The 23,935-nt window shown below is 41.3% G+C and overlaps 1 protein-coding gene across 9 annotated transcripts in view; it reads right to left on the bottom strand.

Moving 5' to 3' along the window:
• Positions 1–22,775, bottom strand: part of PHLDB2 (pleckstrin homology like domain family B member 2) — a 227,376-nt gene extending 204,601 nt beyond the window's left edge. For 5 of the 9 annotated variants that reach the window (XM_045185834.2, XM_045185835.2, XM_045185837.2 and 2 more), the window contains exon 1: positions 22,542–22,774. The gene's annotated coding sequence lies outside the window, so the exon portion shown is untranslated. Of the gene's footprint in view, positions 1–22,541 lie in introns of all 9 variants that reach the window. The other 4 variants (XM_045185828.2, XM_045185829.2, XM_045185830.2 and 1 more) reach the window with 1 other exon arrangement.
• Positions 22,776–23,935: the final 1,160 nt, after the last annotated feature.

The raw sequence follows: 23,935 nt of genomic DNA, 5'->3' as shown, positions 1-23,935 counted from the left end.
CCCAGGAACCCTGTGAGGTAGCTGTTATTATCTCTATAAACAGAAAACTGGATTTCAAAGAGGTTCATAATTTGTCCAAGATCACACAAGTTAAGTAACAGTGTCAAGGGTCAAACTCAGATCTGTCTGATTCCAAGGCTGTGAGTTTACCGGAATAGCAAACCGCTTCCTTTCTACTATGGCATTATATTTTTTTGAGCTAATACAACCTTAACCCTAACCCTAACCTGCACTAGGGTAGAAGTGGTAATAATGATAGTAGCAATACTTGTGGAACTTAGTATGTGCCGGGAACTATCCTAAACACTTTATAATGTATTCAATAACTTATTCCGTGTAAAATCTTACACCAAAGGGTCAATACCCAATTCTAGGTGAGGAAACTAAGACATGTGAAGTTGAGAAACTGCCCCAAAGTCACCCAGCTGGCCAGGGAGGGGTGGAATTGGGAATTAACGCCAAACAATTGGCTCCAGAGCCTGTGCCAGGCACCTCAAGACTGATGTAGTTGTCAGAAAGATAAGTCACTCAATGAAAACCCAGTGTACTGTTCAGACTGGTCCAGACACACATTAGATGTGAAGCATTTGCTCTCTAGGGGAGAAGAATCCTGGTGAGTTAGTGAGTTGAACCTCTAAGTCCTTGCTTTCCACTGCCTGGCTGGCCAAACACCCAGGTGCAGGCAGGGTCATACAGGACAGCCTTGCTTTCCTGTCTGTCCTTGGGCGAGCCTGTGGCAGCACTGGGAAGGGGCTCAGGAGAAGCAGATATATGTCCTCCATCAAAAAGGAAGGTAGTTTTCATTTTTCCATTCTCTTCTCACTTCTTAGTTATTGCTTTCCTTTTTCAGGAAAGTGAAATTGATTCTTTGGAATTCTTAGGAACCCCAGGGTTTGTCATCTGTAATGCTTACAAACTTGCTAAGAGCACTGGGAAATGAGGCGTCATTTGGCACATGAAGTCATATTTTAACCCAAACCAAAGACAGAGAGAGAGAGAGAGAGAGAGAGAGAGAGAGAGAGAGAGAGAGGAAGAGAGAGGGACAGAGAAGGAGAGAGGGAGAGGGAGAGAGAGAATGGGAGAGACAGAGACAGAGAGAGACTAGAGTCTGTGGGGATCAGAGCTGGGTATTGTGTTACAGAAATTTTCCATTTCAGACACAAAATACATACAGCAGTATGTGAGCCAAAAAAGGCTGAGAGAGACTCCAGGAGGGCCTGAAGAAATAATACCTCCTCCTTTAATCCTGAGGAGTGCAGCCAGGTTCTCCGGGAGGGCTGTCCAGAGGTCTGGATCGGATCACTGAACCCTCTGGGATTACTGTGATGATAATAGCAGCATCACCGGGTAAAACTTCAGAGTTCCCTACAATGCCCTTGGGCAAGAACCTTAACTTCTTAGTCCTTGTTTCCAATATCTGATGATGAGACAAGTATGTCAAAATTCATTGAGAGTAGTAAAAATCTTATACATGTGACTGTGTGTGATACAATGGTATGTTACTGCTAGTTAGATTATTATTAAACAATACTTACAGCTAGTATTTATTTAATCCTTACTATTCATGAGGTACTATCTTAAAGCTTTCTCAATGTTACCTCATTTAATCCTCACAACAACTCGAGAGGTTGGTGGTATTCCATTTATGATTTTATATGTGAGGAAACTGCCATTTACAAAAGCGAAGGGGCCTGGCTGGTCTAGCTTAGTGCATTGAGTGTGGGCTGCAAACCAAGAGTCGCTGGTTCGATTCCTAATCAGGGCACATGCCAAGGTTGCAGACCAGGTCCCCAGTAGGGGGTGCTCGAGAGGCAACCGCACATTGATGTTTGTCTCCCTCTCTTTCTCCTTCCCTTCCCCTCTCTAAAAATAAATAAACCAAATCTTAAAAGAAAAGAAAAGAAAAGCTAAGGGACTGGCACAAGTTCATAACCTCAAGTGGTAGACTTGGTCTCAGACTGAAGTCAGGTCTGGCACCCATGAGCTCATACCTTACCCTGCTTCCCCAAGGGCAAACCAGCCTTGGCCCACACTGCTCTGGTCCTGGGCTGAAGCTGGTGGGCAGGATAGGGGACATTTATCTGCAAATGAGTTTCTTTGGCCCTTTACCCTATCTGTTAGTAGTTCCCCTTTCCAGTTAGCATAGAAGCATCTATTCTGAAGAAATGTTGGGCTGGTTTTCCAGGTAAATAAATTGGTCTTTTTCCCTCAGGCTCAATTCTGAAACCGGTATCACCTAGAGCAGTGGTTCCTGCAGCTCAGGATCTCTGACAAGCAACCTCAACCTCTCCAGGAAACTTGGGAGAAATGCAAATTCTTTGGCCCCATCCAGACCCACTGAATCAGAAACTCCGAGGGGGGCTCAGAGCCATCTGTGTTTTAAACCAGCCCTGGAGCTGATTCTGATGCAGCTAAAGCTTGAGAACCTTATGCCTCTCGGGTGGATTTAGGCGAGAGTTAAATCAGGAATCGAAGTCTATGATTCTTAACAGCTGCTAGTGACTCATTTCCCCCAGTCATTCCCTTCTGGGTTTCTGTCCTTTTTAGGTTGAAGGATTTTCTCTGGACCCAACCTGTGTGATAAATCCCATCAACAGTGTCGTTCCTTTCTGAATCGGTGTGCATGAGGAGACTTTGAGCTTCATCCACTCCCATGTGGGTGCAGAGCCCACTTCTGTTTTTGGAACCACAGGCGCATTTTCCAGTCTGGATGACTAGCTTCAAGTTATTCTTCATGCCAGAAGAGAAAAGTATGGTTTAATGAAACTGTGGTTCTAGGCTGAACAATTGCACAAATGGAGTTAGTGCTCCAAATGTGCTCAGTTTTAAAGATTCTGAACAGAGTTACGTATGAGCTCTGTCTCCATCCCCCCCACCCGCCCCTATGTAAAATTCATGGCCGAGGGTGAAGCAATTAAAGCTGAAAATGGGAGAAACCATTGTCTCAGTATTTTAAGGTAAGCTCTGACTCCTGCTTTGTCTGCCCCTCAGGCTGGAGGTCCCACCGGTCTCTCAGCAGGAAAACAAGAAATGAAGGCACAGTTTCTTCTGTCCAGAGGCCAGTGTAGAATGGGCTCCCGGTCCAACACAAACCTGCCTTTTAATAACTGTGTAAACATAAATTTCAGTAACATTTACTCCAGGTTTGCTAGTTTGGTAACAAAAGCCTTTCCTGTCTTCTGAGACACTGCTTTTCCTAATTAGAAAAGAGTGGGAAATTTTATTCACCTTTGCCAGAAAATGGGAACTATGGTTATATTGATGTGAGCTGTGTTTAGCGTCCTTGGGGTAGAAGGACATTTTCTTTTGTTTCAACAAAGACTCACTAAGTTCTGGTTTGAGGAGTCTCTAGGGTGCATCTTACATCTCCGAATAAGGTAAAATGAGAATTTAAAAAATGTGAACATGGTTTCTGTTGCTGGAAACCCTATTTGAGTTTCAAAAGAGTTTTGCTCAGCACTTTGTGTTGTTATCTGGTCTTACTTTAATTCACTGCAGACATACTGAAAGAATACCAGTCATGAACATGAGTGAGCAACAGGAAAACGAAGGCAAGATGTGCTATGGGTATTAAACCCTGACCTAGTGGAGGGAAGACTCTGCCCAGCAATGTCTTTCCTGAGATGCTTTTGCAGAAGTGTTGTGGCTACAGCCTAAATCCAATAAGGGAGAAGGAAGAAACTGGGACTTCACATGGCCGTCCCTGTTTGACAGATACTCCAAGTTCTCTGTCCTGAAAGACCCTTCCCTTATAAGTTGTGGCTATCTGCAACTAACAATAAATATTTGATCTCAACATAAAAGTTTGAATAGGAATGGAGAGAGACAAACCTGAGCCTAAAGTCTGACTTTATCTCACACCAGCTGTGTGCCCTTGGACCAGTTACTCTCTGAGACCTGTCTCCTCACCTACACATTGGGGGGAAGAACTCAGCTCAGAGGACTCCTGTAAAGACTGATTTGGATGACGTCCAATTCTAGCACTTAGTAGCTGTTACTACTGTGTTTTTGGCCACGTTAAACTCAGTTGGTACAAACAGTAAATTTACATGCTAAAGCAAATATTCTCCACTGCCTATACTAGAAATATTTTATATATTTGTACGTATATAAAGGGATACATGTAAAATTACTTTTTTTTTTTTACTTCAATCAGCTCTGAAAAGCAGTGAGTTTTCTCTTTTCTTTCCTTAAAATTCACAGTGAACTCTACAGACTTATTCCTGGCATTCTGAGTGATGCACACAAGCTGAAGATGGCCTGGACTCCCCATTAATAGGACTCGTTAGCAAAGTACAGCTGGTGACGTCTTTCTGTCCTTGTCTACTAGATTATAAAGCCACTGTCGTGTTTCTTCATGGTTGTTACCTGACCTTTCCCATGGAGTCAATGTAAAGCAGTGGATTCTTCGAGGAATAGCCACACACACGATTCATTTGAAATATTTTGTTAGAAAAGAATTTAATGACAATTTGATGTTTCAAGTAAACTCTGGTTGTGGAATTTGAAATAGATATACTCAAAATGGCAGGAAATGAACTATTAATATCAAATTACTTTTTCCTGTTTTGTAAATCAGTTTATTATTAAAGTGGTTCACAAATTCAAAGTTTGAAAAGTGGGGAGTCTGTGAGGAAAGAGCGTGATGGAACTTTGGAATGTATTAGAACGAGTACAGGCATTTCTTTCATAAAAATGCGCGCACACACATTTCAAAACCCCGGCTGACTGGAGGAATGCAGAGAGAACCAGAGCATGAATGGGGGGGGCTGGTGCAGAAATGCATGAGCTCATGGGCCCCACCCTGCCGCAGTGAGATTATCCCCCATATGGCAGTTCATGTTTTTGTGGTTTGCTGAGGGCTTGGGCTAGTTTTAAGTAATTTTCTTCAAGGTCCTCCAAGCCAGTTTAAAGTTACTTTGTGAACTACTCATTCTATCACTTGCTTTAACAAAATCTACCACAATCTATTAAGCATCTGGATATGTTCTCTCTGAGAAGCAGCTTAGAGTCCCCTTTTCTTAAATTTCAACTTTCCACCTCACAGCAGCAAAATCTGTTTATCTCCTTGGTGTTTAAATTTTCCCCAGGCACTGAGGTTTTTGACTCAGTCTTGCTACACAATCCACAAGAGACTCTAAGATTCATGGTCTGTGTCTCTAACTAGAGGTTTTACAAAATGAATTGAACATAAGTTGGTAATAAATAGGCCATCAAACGCTTGAGGGTTACTGCTTGTTTTGTTCTTTGCCTCTTCCCTAATTAAGTCAGCACTAGGCATTTCTTGAGGGTCCATTCACTGTGTGAAGGACACTGGGCCATAGCTCTTTGACCCTGGACCTTGCTCTACCTCCAGGTAATCACTACCTATCTCACACACACACACACACACACACACACACACACTCACATACACATCTTTGTCTCTATCTGCTTTCTTTATTCCTTATTTTTTTTTTTACATTTGGTACTTGTTTAATGTTTTATTTTCTGAAATCGCAAGATTGATTTAGAACAGGTTTCCTCAAACTTCCCAGTTGAAAAATAGTCGCCTGGGATATTAAAAAAGTATATAGTTTCTTGGGCCCTCTAAGCTGGTTTAAAATTATTTAAATATAAATAATAAAGGAACCATATATTTCCTGGCACAGATAACTCAACAGGGCTGAGGAAGGATCAGGAATTTTATTTTTGAGGGCACAGGTGGCAAACCAGCCCTTCACCTTGTTTTATCTGGCCCAGCACCTTGTTTCTACCCGGTGGCAGCACCGAGCTCCTTGGCCCTAGTTAACGAGTAGTTACTTTTATACAGTCCTAAGATTACATTCGGCCCTTTGAAGGTAACCGCGAGACTGATGTGGCCCCCGGTAAAAATGAGTTTGACACCCCTGCTTTAGGGGTTTCTCATATGATTCTTTTCAGCAGATAAGTTTACAAAACATGGGAATAGGAGATGACCTCCCAGGTCACTTTGTTAGGAACACATTGCACTTCAGATGATCCTGATGACTTTTCTCAAAGACCTTAATTGATAAATTACATCAATTCTCTTCTTTCACATCTGGCCCCGAAGTTCCTGTCTCCTGAACTTCCAGAGTAGCTATCTCTATTATTCAGCAGTTACTCATGCACTAATTTGCAGAATTTCCTCAGTGCCTTAGACTTTTATTTAAATCTTTAATTTTATTTAATATTTTGAAAATTTTCATCATGCCCACTGAGGCTATGGTAGATGCCTCAAGAGGAGGGACAAAGTTTTATAGATTTCTTTTTATTCTTTCTTTTGTGTTCACACAATGCCTTTCACTCAAATGAATGAGGTTTTGTTTCTAATTTAATTTTCCCTTTAAATATTCATATCTTTCTGCCTTGATAGGGAATATATCATTTCATCCCATATACCAAGAGACATGTGATTTGGGAAACCTAGTTTTATTCTAGCTGGTGCAGCTGTTAGGTACTCAAATAACACCCTAATCCTTTATAAAAACTTAATCGAACAGCTGCCTTGATAATATGCAGTTTCAATAACAGCCTTTGTCGAGGAAAATAATACCCCATTGTAATAAGTCTCGCAGATTGATGATGTTTCTCCGCAAAGAAATGTCTAATGGGCAGGGGTCCCCCAAACTGGAAACCGAGATACATGCTGAAAAAAATCACCTGGAATTTCTACCATGAGCTGGAAGTATATTCTTTGGATTTAGCAACTGTTGGTGTCTTTGCTATATTCATGGTTTAATTAGACTGCCTCAGTGTGGTGGAACAGCTCTCTAAAGTACTTGTAACAAGGATACTCTTGTTAAAGAAAAATAGCTCTTTCACTTGAGCCATTAAAATTATAGAAGAGAAAAATACAAAAAATACCCCTGGCAGCATATTTTCTAATTTGGCTGTGACCTCTCCAGACCCATCACCAAAAAGCCTCTGCAAAGCCATTCTTGTTTACATGGCAGTTTGATCTGCATTCTTGTAAAATGAAATGTAGTTTGACGAATTAAATCGAACACCACCGCCCTCCGGGACGTTGTAAATGTAAAGGAGACTAAAACAAACATGGTGAATGTTACTGTAATAGGGCAGTGTAAAGTCCCATCCAATAAAACATAATACTCTTGCTTACAAATATAATTTAGTGCAAAGAATATTAACTAACAGTTGATACTAATATAAAAAAATATGTACCTACATCATCTCTCATAGAGCTGTCTTTGTTTCCCTACAGATTGTTTTTTTACCAGAATTTACCAGACATTTATTTGAATCTTGAGTTAAGCAGTTCAGTGGTTTTGCATTGTCGCGGTTTAAAATCTCTATCAAGAATTCATGAAACAGGCATCTTACATTATTGATGGTTAATTACATTAGAACATGCAGCCTCTTTGAACTTATCTTCAAAATGGATTTCTTTTTTAATGAAAAAGACTCATAGGTAATCTGAAAGTTATGTCCCAGTAGAATTGAACAGGAAAGACTCCCCAGCCGTGTTCAAATTTATTTAGAAGTGTTTCTCTCTAGCCTTTTCAGCTTTCCAATAAGTTCCTTTTCTGCTAAAAGATTCAGAGTCAGTGTTTGCTTGTGATGGACGACAACGCCAAGGTTCGGTGCCAGATCTTTAGAACCGGAAACTCCAGTGTGACCGGTGTGTGTGTCCACTGGTCATCGGGCTCCGGGGCTGCACACCTCACAAGGAGCCGGCTTTAGTGTCACTCACATTGTTTAGGTAAACTCCTCACTCCACATAAGATTTGAGATTACACAGAAAGACACAATCCTACAAGATGAAAAAATCAAAGAGGAAAAAAGGAGGAGGGAAAAATAAAAGTACTGGTGCATAAGTCAGATTGCTAAGTATATTACTTTATAATGAGAAATAGAATTTGTGGTCAAGTGAGAATACTCAGTTCAAGGGGTCCTCACACTCTCTTCCCTGCAGGAGAGGCTTCCTGGGAAGCCAAAAAATCAGAGGCTGCTGTTGGGGGTGGGTAGGGGGTGTGATGGATATGGAGTCTAAGCAAAGGAAACTGTGCTACCTCAGAGGTGGGTCACCAAATAAATAACAGTCCCTGGGCTCCTCTGCCCTGGCACTGCTGTGGCTGACGAGTTTCTGCTTTTGGCCCTGCAGTGTCCTTTAAGTCTCCTTTGAAATGTAAATGTATTTGGAATAGAATATACATAAAATCACTTACTTTGGCAAAGTAATTCCCAACTTCAGTCATTCGTGTACTATCTTCACAATCTTGCCATATTCAGATACTACCTGTTCTATTGCTTTTTTATACCTAAAGACCTCCCAAACTTTTGTTCTAAATAATATACATTAATGTAAAAGTTTACTATGCTACATATATTTTTAAAATCCTCACCAGATGATATGTTTATGGACTTTAGAGAGAGATGATGGGGAGGGAGGGTGGGGCTGGAGAGAGACAGAGATTGATGGGAGAAACAATAATTGATTGGCCTCCAGTACATGCCTCTACCAGGGACTGAACCCACAACCTAGGTGCCTTTCCTGACCAGCAATCAAACCCACAACATTCTGGTGCATGGGACGTTGTTCTAACCAACTGAGCCACCTGGCCAGGGCTATGCTACATATTTTTTAATGCTTATGGAAATAAAACTCATAGTATTAAAATGATTATATATCATCACCTTACATTCTGCTGGGAGTTTACAAACTGAACTACAATTTTGTTCTTGTTTAAAAAATCATGCATACACATAAAATTTTGGAGTCCTTACCTATTAGAAAATGTCTATGTTTTTCTCTAACCCTTAATTTATAGTTTGGCTGGGTATAGAATTCTCCATTAAAGTCATATCTCCTCCAATCTTTGAAGGCATTTTCCCAATATCTTCTAACATCCTACAATGATGTTGATGAGAAGTCAGAAGCCAGTTTAATTTACATTCTTTGTAGATTCCTTTTTCCTCTCTGAAAGTTCTTATGTTCTTTTTATCATTGGCATTCTAATTTATTGTAAGATTACCTAGTTGTTTTCTTTTTAATTTAATTGGCTGGAAATGATCTCTTTCGATCTATACATTATGACTTTTGTATGCTAACATTCTTTTTGATAATTTCTTCCTTTCAATTTTCTGTGCTGTTTCCGAGACATTTATTGGTTAGATATGGTACTTCTTGAATCGGGTCTCCATGTTTGGAGCCTATATCGGTCTGAGTTGGTCAGCAAAATAAAAGCCTTTCTGTGTGTTCCCAGTAGGAAGTGTTTTAATACACAGAATAAACATTGGAAGGGTTGGAGGAGTGAACGTTTCTTGAACTGTCACTGACTAGCTCGCTCTGCCATCTCAATGTGCATGCTTCTCTTGCTGTTCACCTTGAAGCTGCTTCTGACCTTGGGTGCCCCTCTGCTGATGCAGCTGCCTGAAACTTTCCCCATTACTCTAGAGAAAAATGACCTCTTTGCTTCTACCTTCTAAGTTAGATATCCAGGCTCTAACCTGAAACCCTGTGGGACTGGAAAATGCAGCACCTGAGACTGGCAGAAATAAGTAACAGCAGGTATTGGTTTGAAGGTGGAGGACAGGCACTTTCACACACCGTGAATCTGACAGAAGTGTGCATTACTGCAACCTCTTTCCCCAGGGCAGTTTGTAAAACCACATTAGAGTGTTTTATTGTGAGTATATTTTGACCTAGAAAACCCATTTCTAGGATGCAAAAGTCCTGTATCCAGAAAATTGTATGACACTGAAGAAAGATGTGAAAAAAAGATACAAATAAATGGAAGCATTCATTGTGTTCATGAATAGGAAGAATTAACATCATTAAATGGTCATACTACCGAAAGCAATTTATAGAGTCAATGTAATTTCTATCAAAATACTAATGGTATTTTTCACAGAATTAGAACAAATAATCCTAGAAGTCCCAGAATAGCGACAGCAATCTTGAGAAAGAACAACAAATTTGGAGGTATCATGCTATCTGATATTAAACTATACCACAAAGCTACAATAATCAAAGCAGCCTGGTACTGGGATAAAAACAGACATGTAGATAAATGGAACAGAATAGAGAGCCTAGAAATAAACCCATGTCTATATGGTCAATTAATATATGACAAATAAGCAAGCACATACAAGGGGGTAAAGACAGTTTCTTCAACAAATGGTGTTGGGGAAATTAGATGGATACATGCAAAAAAAAAGAAAGAAAGAAAGAAGAAAAGAAGAAAGAAACTGACACTAGTCCACCTTCTTACACCATATACTAGAATAAACTCAAAGTGGACTAAAGACATAAATGTAAGACTTGAAACCATACAACTCGTAGAAGAGAACATAAGCAGCAAACTCTCTTACATTTCACTTAGCAATATTTTTACCTGAGATATATATTTTTATTTATTTATTTATTTATTTATTTATTTTTGGTAAAGGAAACCAAAGAAAAAATAGGGAAATGAGACCACACCATGCTAATTTTTTTTTTTTTTTGCACAGCAAAGGCAACCATCAACAAAATGAAAAGACAACCTGTTGAACATATTTGCCAATGATATATCTAATGAGGGGTTAATGTTGAAAATTTATAAAGAACTCATACATCTCAATAGCAAAAAAAAAATCCACTTGAAAAGTGGACACAGGACCTGTATTGACCCTTATCTGAAGAGGGCGTACAGATGGCCAATACACATATAAAAAGATGCTCAATGTCACTGATCATTAGAGAAATGCAAATTAAAAGCGCAATGAGATATTACCTTATACCAGTCAAAATGGCTACTGTCAATAAATCAAACAAGTGCTGGCATGGCTGTGGAGAAAAGGGAGCCCTCATGCACTGTTGCTGGGAATGCAGACTGGTGCAGCCACTATAGAAAACTGTACGGAGGTTCCTCAAAAAATTAAAAATGGAACTGCCTTATGACTCAGTGAGTCCACCTCTGGGTCCACATTTGAAGAAACCCAAAATGCTATTTCTAAATTATATATGCACCTCTATGTTCATTGCAGCATTATTCACAAGAGCCGAGAAATGGAAGCAGTCCAAGTGCACATCGATAGACGAGTGGGTAAAGAACAGGCAGTACGCATGCACAAGGCAATCCTACTCAGTCATAAAAGAGAATGAAATCTTGTCATTTGTGGCAGTATGAATGGACCTAGAGGGTATTATGTGAAGTAAAGTAAGTCAGACGGAAAAAGACAAATACCATATGATTTCACTTATATATGGAATCTACAGATCAAAACAAACAAACAAAATGGAAACAAATTCATCTCTACAGAGATGGGACTGACAGATGCCAGAGAGGTGTGGAATTGAAGAGCTGGGTGAAAGGTTAAGAAGTACAAGTTGGTAGTTAACTGACAAAATGGTGACGGGGATATAGAGTGCAGAAGAGCATGGGGTCGATAATATTGTAACGACTATGTGTGGTGCCAGTGGGTACTGGAAATACGGGGGAGAGTGTCTAATTATCGGACCCCTACGCTGTGCACCTGAAACTAATGCAAAAAAATATCGAATGTAAATTGTAATTGAAAAATGAAAAATGAAGTATTGTCTCACTGTTAAACCTGCTTTTATTTTATTTTTACTGTGGCTAAACAGCCTTTCATTTGATTATAGGTCATTTAATTTTCTTCTTTTGTGAATTGTCAGTTCATTTTCTGCCCAACTTTCTCCTGGGATATTGCCTTTAGCTGCTATGAATTTGTAAATATTCTTTATGAATAGTAATATTTTCCATGTTATTTATGTTGCAAATATACTTTCCAGGATCACTATTTCTATTTTTACCCTTGCTCATAATATTGGTAAAAGAAGTTTTAAATATTCATATAGTCAAATCTATTCTAGTTTACTTGTACATATTTTTTTTCCAGTGGATGAAAAAAATGAAACCAGGATAAAAGTTGGTCCATTAGGCATTCAGTAATCTTTTAGCCCAACTTCAGGAAACAGGAATGGTTTAAGAGGTGAAAGTTTTCACTTGCACACGAAATACTTACCTAAGCTAACTTAAGAAGGATTTACAGCCATGTTAGGTTGAAAGCTACTAAGCTTGCCCTTCTGGCTTGTATCCTGCTTAAAATGTGTGGCATGAAAGTCGGAGTTGGATTTGGATGTTAATGGAGGCTGTTGGGATGAGTGTTGAGTAGGTCAGCTCTATTCTTCAACTCTAAGCTTTCTAATTGCTATCAGCTGCTGACATCAGAAGAGAGTACAGCAATTTCTCCAGTGTTTTGTTCTTTGTCCTTTATGTCTGTTTAAACTTGCTCCCAGGATAAATGCAATTCAAATCATAACTGAGTAGTGATTAGATTTATAGCAAGACTGTCCATCAGGCAAAAGTCACCAGTTTGTGAGGGCGTGTGAGACGTTCAGAGAATGGTTCTAAATTAAGGCCCATGTTTCAAGGGCTGTGAATTAGGCATAGGTTCTGATTCAGGGTGAAGTCTTAGCTCTTTCTGTTTCCACCAGTTAATGAGAAGGATCTCTCTAGCCCCTTCTATGACTTGCCTTCTCCAGGCAATCAAAACTTCCTCAGTCATACCTCCACTACTGTCTTTACGGTACTTTTGCGTCCTTAGGACATTCAGACACATTCCTAAAAAGAAGCAGCCTCTCTTCAAAGTCTGAATTCTTAGAAAAGGAGGGACACAAATGTTAATTTCTTTTTTAAAAACACCACTTGGACCTGAACCTCTCTGAAAGTCGTCTTGAGCATCCATCTACTTCTTTCCTGTGCTGTGTTCAGTCGCTGTCACCCTTGTGGCCTCACACAATGCTGCCTTGACTCCTAACCGGTCCCTCTCCTCTAAGAGATGTTGGTCTTCCTTTGGGCAGAACTGTGAGATACTCATCTTTGTAGCACTTAGCATAGTGTCAAACATGTATTAGGCACTCTATAAATGTCTTTATATTGGCCCTCTGTTAGAATAATGGAAAATATTTCATTCCAGCATGCTATTATGAACTCGGCTTGGGGAAAGTGGAAATTAATCACTTCTGATATAAATGCATGTGAAAAATAGTAGTATCCCAGTTGGAGGCATATCAGATAGGGGTTAAAAGAGGAAAATGGTGACTCTCAGATAATCCCTTAGGAGAATAGCAAAAGATTCAGCATAGCTACAGAGGGTCAGAGAGGGTATCTGCAGAATAGAGGAAATGTTTGGAGTATGTTTGGAGACTGGGATAAACTCATAATGTAACCAAATAATGGCTAGGCCACTGTATCTATTGATAAGTTTACTTGAAATTTATGGGCTAATCTTATCTATAAGATCATGTAAAATAAGGTGGTAATGGGATACAAAATTTAGCATTCCAAGAGTTACTTGAAGAGCCCTGGCTGGTGTGGCTCAATGGATCGAATGCTGGCCTGCAAACCGAACAGTCACCGGTTCGATCCCAATCAGGGCAGATTGGGTTGAGGGCCAGGTCCCCAGTTGGGGGCATGCAAGAGGGAGCCACACATTGATGTTTCTCTCCCTGTCTTTCTCCCTCCCTTCCCCTCTCTCTAAAAATAAATAAATAAATAAAATCCTTAAAAAAAAGAGTTACTTGAAGGCATCTGAAATTCAGTATAATTGACCAAGTCTGAGATTTATTTTGGCATATCTAAAGAATTTTTTACATGCCAAAGATTCTTTTCGTGCCAAAATGTAGTTTGCCTTTTCTAAAAATGATCAAAATGTGTCATAGTGATTTTATAGAAAGGGGTATAGTATCAATAGATATCTTTAAGGTCCATGATTTGGACAGTTATTTGCTAAATTAATTCCAGAAATTAAAAAAGTGCCAAGATTTTGTGTAACTCACACTCAGAAATAGTCCAGAAGAGATTTTTTTAAAGCAAAATCGATCAAATGTTTCTCATATCAAAATTATTTCTGTGCATTGTACACACACACACACATACACACACACAACCTATAAATTAGTTTTGTTCCAGTGCAATTGCAGGAAAACACTCAGTGCCCCCAAGTGCCTGAAGATTTATGGCATGAAAGCGCCTCTGTTCAAGATGCTGCCTACCTACCTCTGGCTTAGTGAGAAACGCATTATCAGGCGCAGTCCTGCATCTTCTGAGAAGCCCCTACTGGCTATGCCTCTCCCTGGCTTTCCTGTCTGGCGGAGTCTTGGGCACAGATGGCACACCCACGGGCTCCAACTCCCCTGACTACTAATGGTCCGAGGAAGACTGTGGGTGGGAGTGCATGTGGCCAGACAGTTCTATGAGAGCTATATAGAAAAACAGTTCCATATTGCCTCATGCTCTGAAACGCTCTTTTTCCTGCTAGAAAACTGGCAAGCTAGAGAATCCACTCCAGTATTAGAAATTCAGTTTAATTTAAGAAACGATGGTGTGCTCACTGCCCCTGTAAAAGAAGTCTTAAAGGTGCCAACTGGCGCTCGGTCATTTGGTCCTTAGCATTGGAGTATGTACGGGACTGTGCCATGTTTCAGCACCTTACCTGTTTTTTTAAACTTTATGGGTGTATGTTAAGATCTGTATCTGAGTTAAGTTTGACATTGATAATGATTGTTGGAATCATGGGCCATTTTAGTTCTCTGGCCTCAGGAAGAGGTACCGCATGGTGGAAACATAAGCCTATCCTCTTCTTTTCCCACTTTAATTGAATGTATGTGATGGGCAACTCAAGGGTGACTTTCAGTGGTTGTTTGTTTTTGTGACCAGAAAGTGAGTACAGCCAATACAGTTGTGTACAGTATCAAGTAAACATTATACATTGGGTTGCTCATCTCTCAAGAGACTAGTAAGCTGATTAGGTGTTAGGAATCGAGTGAATACCAAGAAGGGCAAAAACTCAGACCTTTCTGTTGCACTAAAACTTTTTTTAGTGCAACAGAAAGTCATTTGGGGGCCCTGCCAGGAAACCAGACTCTTCTTAAAGAATTCATGACATTCCTCCATCACCTGGAAAATTACCAGTACCTCTTGGTGATAAAATTAATATTGTGTTTCTCTGTCTTATATCTAAAAAGGGACAAAAATTGACAGTAAGGTGAGGCAGCCTCTGAATGTGACTGAGACATAAGACCGTTTATGCTCAATTTCTTTCGGTGTTTTTCTGGTTGGATCAGAGGTTCTTTGCAGTTACGTGTGAGAGTAGTTCTTCAAGCCTGAGAGCTCCTGGGCATGGGTCTGGGGTGATAAAGTACGCGGTGTGGGCCACGACGCTACACTTTTTACTAAAACTTTCAGTCCTGCCTTGGTTCTTGGTGCAATGAGTAGTTTCCTGTGAGCAGTATTGCCCTAGGCCGCTGTCTTTCATACACAGCAACTGAGCATTATTCTTTCCTCTTTATGGGAGTAGAGCAGAGAGTAGTGAAATAATCCCAGAGGTGAACAATAAAAAAAATACCAACCCTTGGAATGGAATGCTGTAATTCTGTCAGTCATTCTGATGACCACTCATTTCTGCAGAATAAAGCGGGAAGTCAGGAGAACCAGGGCTTCAGGGAAGATCCCTGATGCACTCTTCTTCCTCCTTGTGCCTTCTCTTCATTGCAAATAGCCTTTCATGAAGCTTACAAGAAGGGGCATGAGAACAGGCAACCAATTACCAACAACCTGGGTGAGTAACCCTGGGTGGGGCAGCTGAGGGGCTTAGGGAGAGGCAGGACCACAGGGGGGCTCTCAGGGTCCAAAGCAAACTTGAAGCTCCTCTGCGGTCCTTGACTGATGGCATGTGAACTTCAGAGGAAGCACGGATTTGTCCCTCATTCTTCCACCTTTTGTTTATGTCATTGAAACCGCTCCCCGAACACCCCCTCCTGCCCTGCCAAGCTCACGCTGTTCCATCTGACTCACTGCTGTGTTTCTGTAACCTTGGGCAAGTCACGTCACCTCTAAGGGCCTCTGTTTATTTATAAGGGAGGATAATAGTCATGACTGCCTGCTGGCTGGAGCTTGAATTAGTGAAACGCAGGTGTGGCAAAGCTGGGTGTCGGTGCCAGCATCACAGCTGGATGAGGCAGCTCAGATGTGGCTCCCCGCATTTCCCAGCTGAGTGGGCTCCTTCTCTGGCACAGATTGATGTCCAGCATCTCCAGTTTATAACAACCTCAAGGTTACACTTCTAAGATCTCTTTAGCAGTGTTTTATTGCCTGAAGGTCATTTACCTAAGAGATAGGGATGATGGCTCCAAAGATAAAAGCCATTTCTGTGTTTAATTTTTAAAAGAACTTTCTGATCTTAACTTTTCTAGTTTTTCACAGAAGACAGATTGTTAAAACTAGAGTAGAACTTAAAAACAATGAAGCCACGTAGTCTCTATTTTGAAAAAGAGGAAATTGGGGCCAGGATAGCTGAAGTGACTTGCTCAGTTTTTGTTGCGTGGCTGGCATGTGTGATCGCCTCTCTGCTAAACCGCTCTGTTACCGACGGCAGAAGAACAAGGACCCTCATGCACGGCTCCTTCCGCACCACAGGTTAAGGCTCCTAGCTCTTTAGTCACCCCTGGAAATTTAAAAAATCACTTTCTATGCTAAATTTACAGTCAATTATCAATTTATCACCACACATTAACATTTATTGAGAGCTTGTAATCTTCAGGGTATTGTAAAAATAATTAAAAGTACACACACACACACACACACATACACATGGGACTCTAAAGAGACTGGTTTAGTTTACCTGGTAAGCTTAAAACCTTCAAGATTATTTAATCTTGTTTCAAAAACAGTGTCTAACATGTTTCTGGGAAAGAGTAGGTGACTATGGCAGAACTGAGGATCACTCATCAATAAATATTTGTGGTTATTCACAGTGAGGATGCGTCCTTTCTTGAAACCGAGTCACCACCAAGAATTTTAAAAATTGGAACCAACTCACGGACCAAGGCAATGGCAGAGCCAGACCAGGATGCCTATTTTGGGCTGTGCTTTATGTTCTATCTTTTGGACGGCATGTTACCAATGTTCTATAATAACACTTCTTATCAGGGACATTTCCACTTTGCAGAGAGAAACAAAATGAGATGAATTTTGATAGACAACAGGAGTTTTGGGGAAGTCTAGCCATTGGATCTTGCCTATATTTAAGATTCCTATCTGGGAAGCAGAGCTAAATTTTGTGGAATAAATATGTCTGAACTTGAAGGTTACATCTCCTCAGAACTGGTAGAATCTGATAAAGGTACTGGTTTTCCCCGGGTCATAGAGAAGCCCGCCACCTGCTCAGTCACTGCAACATCTCTGGTTGGCCCCTGGGTTTTCTCTTCTCTTGTAACCTGTTCATATACTCACTACGAGTTTTCAGCCTCTCATCTTGTGAAATCCACTAAGATCGCAGTAGGCTCCATGGATGAAAGCCATCATTACACAGAAATACAGAAGAGTTCCAGCTGAATGCACTATGCAAGACTTACCTTAAGAAATGAAACCTTGAGCCCTAGCTGGTGTGTCTCAGTGGATTAAGTGCCAGCCTGCAAATCAAAGGGTCACAGGTTTGATTCTCAGTAAGGGCACATGCCTGGGTGGCAGGCCAGGTGGGTGGCAGGCCAGGTAGGTGGCATGCAAGAGGCATCTACACACTGATGTTTCTCTCCCTCTTTCTCTCCCTCTCTTTCCCTCTCTAAAATAAAAAGAAAAAGAAAAAAAAGAAATGAAGCCTTGAAAACAGTTCAGCAATGACAAAAAAAGAGTTCTGTCTAGAGTTCTCTTCAGGAAGTATTTTTTATGTTGTTTTGGCTTTACAAAGAAATTACTAAGCTTTGTGGGGGTACCTGAGTGCACAGTGAAACAGCAAATCCAGACTGTTTGAATCCTACCCTCCACACTCAGAGGTCTTATGTAAAAACAATTTCATTTTCATTTTGCTTTCTGGGAACCCCTCCAAGGGACAGTGAATTGCCAGTTTTTTGCGACCTTCAGTTCCTTAACTGCTCCCATGGGAAACTTGACCTTGGAACTGTAGAGAGAAGGGGAACGATTTTCAGTTTGGTGAGGGGCAAGCACATGATTTCCTTTCTCTCTGGGTGCTCACAGCCCAGAGTTTATGGGTTCTCCTGTACCAAGGTCCTTAGAGCCTCTGAGTTCACAGAAATGGGGACAAAATGTGTGACAAAGGTGCACATTAACCCCAAAGTAAGGATGCAGACAACAAGGATGCCATATGGGATGGAGGTGCAGGCAGCCAGCCAGGAGTGGCTCCCAGGGAAGCACTAAGAGTGAGAAACACCTAGTGCCCTCTAGGTGCACAGCTGATGCAGGGCTCAGGGCTCCTCAGAGCATGTCAGGCCTGAAACAGCATTCACAGGCACCACAATTCCCCCTGTAACTTCAGTCGGTTTCTGTAGGGATTGGGCCTGCACCCATGATGGATTCCCAATCTGCGGGAGGACTTCCTTAGGTGTCCTACCGTTTGGCAACTGCTTGGCCCACAAGACCTCTGTTTGATTCTAGAGTTAACCAAGAGAGTGTTTGTGTCTATCGAGGTGCTCCAGGGGCCTCTTTAATGCCAACCCATGCATCCTGTCCCACAGGCATGTGACACAGTAGAGGACAGTGGTTTCTTCTTTTTCTCCCAGCAAGAATTCCTTTGCTATCTTACATAGATCATGGGCATGTGGGCTTGAAAGATTTTTACCTTTAAAGCAGATTTTATTAAGTAACAATTAGTGTCTTCACTTGCATTACTCAATGAAAATGGTTAGAGCAACAACATCACCCACATTACCCACAAGTCCCATTACCTGTGGGACTTGGTGGCTGAGTGATGTTGAGAAGGGTACTCATCTTGATTGCGTCTCAGGTTCCTTATCTGAAAAGATACCATCTGAAAATGACACTCCCCTTACAGGGTTGCTAGAAAGGTTAAATAAAACCATATGGGAAAGTTTTGGCATTGTTAGTTTTCTCAAAGACAGAAACTTGACAGCAAAAATAAACTTGTAAAAAATCCTGGCAAAATGTATATGTTTCTATGTTATATTAAAATCAAATACACAAACAAAACAATGTTTGTAAACCAGAAGATAAGAATAACTTCCCCTCACAGCTTCAGAAAGGGATCAAATTGCTGACCTATGGGTAATTGTTAGTGTGTGCACGTGTGTGGTATGCTTGTGTGTATGTGTGTTTTGTGGAAACTTTCCTGGATGAGACAAAAATTACTGTGAGGCTGAGTCTTATGTTTGTACAGGATCAAGAACACCTGCAGAGGAGGCAATGAATGTATACTTTGAGGATCCACACGAATAACTTAGAAAGCACTGCTTACCCTTTTTCATGTAGAACACAAACTGCATAGATGCTGTTGGTAATTTTTCCCAGAACAGAGTGCTAAAGAATGTAGGCTTTGGAGTCCAACAGACTCCAAGTCAAATTTCACCTCATCTTACTAGCTCTGTGATTTAGACAAGGGGCATAAAATTGATCTAGGAGTTAAAGGAAAAAATGTAGGTAAAAAGGCAGTAGTTTCTTTCCTGATCATAACAAGCACTGGGTAAAGGTAAAATGTTGTTATGAGGCCTTGTATCTCAGCTTCATTTTTTCCCTCTTTATTCTGAAAAGGACAGCATGTGCACAAAGTTCAGGCAGGGCCAACAGCTTAGAAAAAGGGACTCGGCGCACTCGGTGATGCAATCCCGGTTTGTGATGCCTTTGCTCTCGTACTCTTAGGTATGTGTGAGGCAGGTCAGTGGAAAAAAAAAAAAAAAAGAAACCATTTGTTCAGAAATGTTTAGCCAACTACATTTCACATGGCATTTCTTTATCTTGATTTTGTAAATGCTCAGGAATTGTGACTGCTTTGAAATTTCTGCCAGGCAGCTAATGGGATTTTTAGCGTGCATTGGATCAAGAGTGAAACTGGGGTGGGGAGCGGAGGAAGGCTTGTTTCTGCACATTACTCATTTACCTCCTAGATGACACCAACGAGCCGTTTGGACTGTAAGCTAACATGTGTCTCTTTGGGTTTCAGGTACTGGAAACTATGATACAATAGTGTGTTGATGGCTCCTCTTGCTTTCCGCCTTCTTCTGCCCAAGTCCCTTGGATTAAGAGGAGTGGATATTAGCTGAGGTGAAAGGAAATAGCAATTGAATTCTTGAGTTCCCAGATAAGGCTTGGGATGGTGTAATTTCTTTCCCTGGAAGTGGTTCAGATGTTTGTTGTACTTTAGCTGGGCTCATAGATTTGAGTGTCTGGAATATAAGGAGGCAGAGATCTAGCCTGAAAACTGCCTGGGTTTACTTAGAAAATATGCCTGATTATTAGGAAGACTCCAGTGACTGCCACCCCTAGGAACACTTCCTGTTGTTCCCCGCCTGTTCCTTCCCCTGCCTCCTCTCAAAGAAGGTCAAGTCTAGTCCAATGCTGGTCTTTTTGTTATAGTGGTACCCAGCTGGCCCGGGTGTGGCACATCCAAGGGTATGGCACATACCTAAGAGTATGAGAGCAAAGGCATCACAAACAGGGATTGCATCACCAAGTGCGCCGAGTCCCTTTTTCTAAGCTGTTGACCCTGCCTGAACTTTATGCACATCTGTCCTTTTCAGAATAAAGAGGGAAAAACACAAGGTCTCAAAACAACATTTTACCTCTACCCAGGGCTTGGGTATGGCACATCCAAGGGCCCAGGTGAGAACCTCTGACTTCGTTAGTCAGCCTTGCTTCCCTCAGTGAACCCCCATTCCAATTTATGCTCCTCCATGTGCTTAACTCCGTGGCTACATGAGAACAGCAGTAGATTGAGAGTGAGGCAGGGCTGAGTAGAATCCTAGTGCAGCCTCTGACTAATTGCAAACCTGGGCAAATTAATTAACTTCTGGTTTCTAACTTCCCAATACGTAAAAGGAATAATATCTATCTAGTCTAGTCAAACTCAAATACAGTCTTCCTTTTCCCCCACTTAATATCCAGTTTTCATGAAATGGGAAGGAAAACAATATACTCTCAGGGGTCACCAGTGTTTTGGTCTTGAGCCAGATGCTGCACAGAAAGAACCCGTAAGACCTGAGCGTCTGCCCCAAGGGGCCTGCAATATTGGGTGAGACTCTGGCCAATGTATTTGAATGCCCTGACACCCTTCCCCCTCTTCAACACCACCCCCATCACTTGCATATCTACAGACATTGTCTGGAAACTGGCCAGACAGGACTTTGTGCCTTCACAGAAATCTACCAGTTTTCCATAATTCTCTACCACATTCCTGGGAGTTAGCTGCAGACTCGCTCAAAATCTCACATGGGGTTCGTGCCTGTGCCTCACTGTGTGGCGGCCTCAGCTCAGCCTCTAGTTAACTGCCTGAGCCACATAAAAATTCCAGCCACAAACCTCACCAAAGGGGATTCACTTCAGTTTTATAAATGATTGACAGAAGTAGTGCCAATCATTACCTTGTCTAATACATGGGCCAAGCCCTTCCCAAAGAGAGTTCAGAAAAATAGGACTTCCCTATCAGCAGGCCTCTAATAATTAAAAGAGCCAGAAAATATTGCAAAGACCTGACAAGTTATGTGATACAGTATGACAACATTTCTAGAGGAGTTATATTCAGACCTAAAGAAGAGTGGATAATGTTCATTAAAAATAACATATTTCCAGAATGTGTAGACTGGAAGGAAAAATCCATGGTTTTTGATGATTACTTAATAATATTTTCCTACTCAAAAATCACTTAATAGTTTTTGCTATAGTTAGTCTATTCCTTTTTCATAGACCTCCAGTGGTAGAGAAAGCTCCCCCAAAGCCACAGGCTCCTATGTCCCAGGTGATATTAGGTATCCAGTTTGTGCTAGAGAATCGTTCATGTTTGTTTGTTGTGGAGATGGGAGCATTCCTGTGGCATTTCCTACTCCTCAGATAAAGCTTTGCTCAGAAAAGAATAAGGGCTAGAGCGTCAGAGAAGGGCGTCTGCTACGTAGTCTGGTGTCTATTCTATAGGGACACTCAGTCAGGCGAGGGCTTCGGTGGTCCTGGTCAAAGGAAGGAAAGAGCCCTGTGTCAGTAAATGATTGATCTGCTGCCCGGCTGATAAGCTTAGGTAAACAGGCTTGATTCTGCTCCAGCAGTTTTAAGACTTTTAACTCCCTAGGTTCCAAAGCGGAAAAATGCACAAGCCTGCCCAAGAGATCCTATCATTTTAGGCTGACGGCCCTCTGCGGGAACAGAGTGCTCCTCAGAAATATATGTAAACTGTCCTCTCTGGTATATCTTGAGAGAGGAAAGAATTCATGCAAGCAAAATTCTGGAACAAAGCCATGTTTTGCGGAACCCAAATGATAGAAAAATTTAAACAAATCACAAATGTGATTTTTTTTATAATGAAAGATAAAATACTTTCCAAACGTTTGAACAATTTTGTAGAACGACAACAATTTTCAGAGACGAGACATGGAAGAAAAACAGAGCCCACTTCCAGGACATGTTGTTGGACAAATGACTGAATTCTCCCAACACACGGCCGCATCTAACGCATTCCCTCGGTAGACCATCACTGGACACTCTGGCTACAAGGCTGGGAAAAATGCTTGTTTTGTAATCTTGAGAGAAGGGCCTGTGACCAGACAGATCACCTACCTTGATGGCTGAATTCAACTCAAAGTCTTTTCTCAGCTTCCTTCTTGACTTAGCAGTGATACCCCACGATTATTCCAGTCTTGCTGAAGAGTTTGGGATGTTGGGAAGAAGCATCTACATTGGGCTTCTACTTTTCTCCAAAATTTCCTACAAAATTGAGGTGTTCTCCTCCATTTTCTTCGCTGCTCACGCTGGCTCCTGCAGACAGTGGTCACGGGCAGTAACTTGCTTGCAGCCAGGTATGTTGACAGATGTGAAGGAGGGAGCCTGCGCTGGTCTCAGCTGCCTGGTCTGGCCAATCATCGCACACCAGCCCAGGCTCTTAGTCCTGCTCAAATCTGACCAGAGAGCTTGGTGACAAAAATAGAGAGCAGAACTGAGGGAGGCAAAGAGCAGTGTCTCTTGGCTATCCAGAAAAGAAATTTCCTTGCATTTGGGTCTGTGATGTAGGTAAGTATAAACAGGAATAAACTCCCTTTTATTTCATTCCTTTCAATTTTAGCAATCTCAGAAGGGAATTTGGAGGTCACTTTATCAAATCTCACATTTTGTAACAAAGTTTCTTCTAGTGGATTTCTGTCTGGTGAGAATCATGTGGAAGTTCCTTGAACAAATATGGCTGCCATTTTTTGTGAGTGCGTTACATATGTTAGGCATTTTATATGTATGCCACAAATCTTCATAATAACATCCATTTTGTGGATGAGGAAGTAGAGGCTCAAAGGGATAATGGTCATGTAACTAAGTGCTAAAGCCAGTATTCAAACTCAAGTCTGCTCGAAAGTCAGTACTGAAGTCATCATTTGAACTCAAGTCTGCTCAAAAATCAGTACCAGTATGGACGCTTTTTCCATGATTTACTCTGCGGTAGGCTGAATAAAAGCCCCCAAGATGTCCATGCCCTAATCCCCAGAACACGAGAATATGTCACCTTACACGGTAAAAAGGACTTTGCCGGTGTGATGAAGGGAAGGATTTTGAGATGGGAGACTATCCTGGACTGTTCAGGTGGGCCCAATGTACCCTAGATGTCCTCTTAAGATATTAGAATCAAAGAAGACGTGATGAGAGAAGCCGAGTCAGAGGGAGATGGGAGATGCTATGCTGCTGGCTTTAAAGATGGAGGAAAGGGCTGCGAGCCAGGGAAGGTGGCTTCTGGAAGCTGAAAAGGCATGGAAAGGGATCTTCCTCTAGACGTTCCAGAAGAAACCCAGCTCTGCAGACCCAGTTTAGACTTGACTGCTAATTGAAAGGCAATACATTTGTGTTATTGTAAGCCACAGAATTTGTGATAATTTGTTGTATCAGTAATAGCAAACTGAAACACCCACTTGCAGAAATACTCTTTGTGGTGAGCTCACTCTCTCACATCTATCATGTAGGAACACTCTTTA

This window comes from Desmodus rotundus, chromosome 2 (assembly GCF_022682495.2).
Source record: "Desmodus rotundus isolate HL8 chromosome 2, HLdesRot8A.1, whole genome shotgun sequence".
NCBI classification, from domain to species: Eukaryota; Metazoa; Chordata; class Mammalia; order Chiroptera; family Phyllostomidae; genus Desmodus; species Desmodus rotundus.
Note: the sequence above shows the minus strand (reverse complement) of the source record. Positions and strands in the feature narration are given on the sequence as shown.